The sequence below is a fragment of the Doryrhamphus excisus genome, chromosome 13 (assembly GCF_030265055.1).
Source record: "Doryrhamphus excisus isolate RoL2022-K1 chromosome 13, RoL_Dexc_1.0, whole genome shotgun sequence".
Lineage (NCBI taxonomy): Eukaryota > Metazoa > Chordata > Actinopteri > Syngnathiformes > Syngnathidae > Doryrhamphus > Doryrhamphus excisus.
The window spans coordinates 13,767,662-13,768,248 of record NC_080478.1 but is presented as its reverse complement, the minus strand read 5'-3'; positions in this window follow the sequence as shown (position 1 = coordinate 13,768,248).

The window sequence follows — 587 nt, the reverse complement described above, 5'->3', positions numbered from 1 at the left end:
GAATATGACCATAAAACAAGTATGGTGTGTTCAATGACTACTGAACAAAGTGTGAGATCTCAGCGCTCCACAGAAAAATCCAAAGTATCAGTGAAACTTGAAGACGTCAACGTTTAAAATGGTGTGCTGTATATTTTACTTGTATTAGCACATATTTATAGGTTAATGGTGACTTTCTGTGGAATAAACTGACTTTTTTGTGAGAAAAATACTATGTGTGCAGGTTAATAATACAGACATAAGCTTTGTGCTATTTATACTTATTAATATCAACTGATGTTTTGTATTTTTATATATGTTTTTTTAATATTTTGAATATCTTATATTTTAACTGATTTTTTAAAATATATTTTATATTTAAAAAAATGATTTTTTTATATATTTTTTGCTGTTTTTTGTTCAACTTGTTGTCTACGTATATGCCATGGGCCACACTTTGGACACCCTTGCATTAGCGCACAAGTACACCAAATGATTTCTATGTACGCTCTAAAGCACCGCCCGCCGGGGATGCTGGCGTCACTACAACGACCGCTCCTCTCACGTTTTTCCACAGCCGGGCGTCACGATCAGGTCAATTTACACAC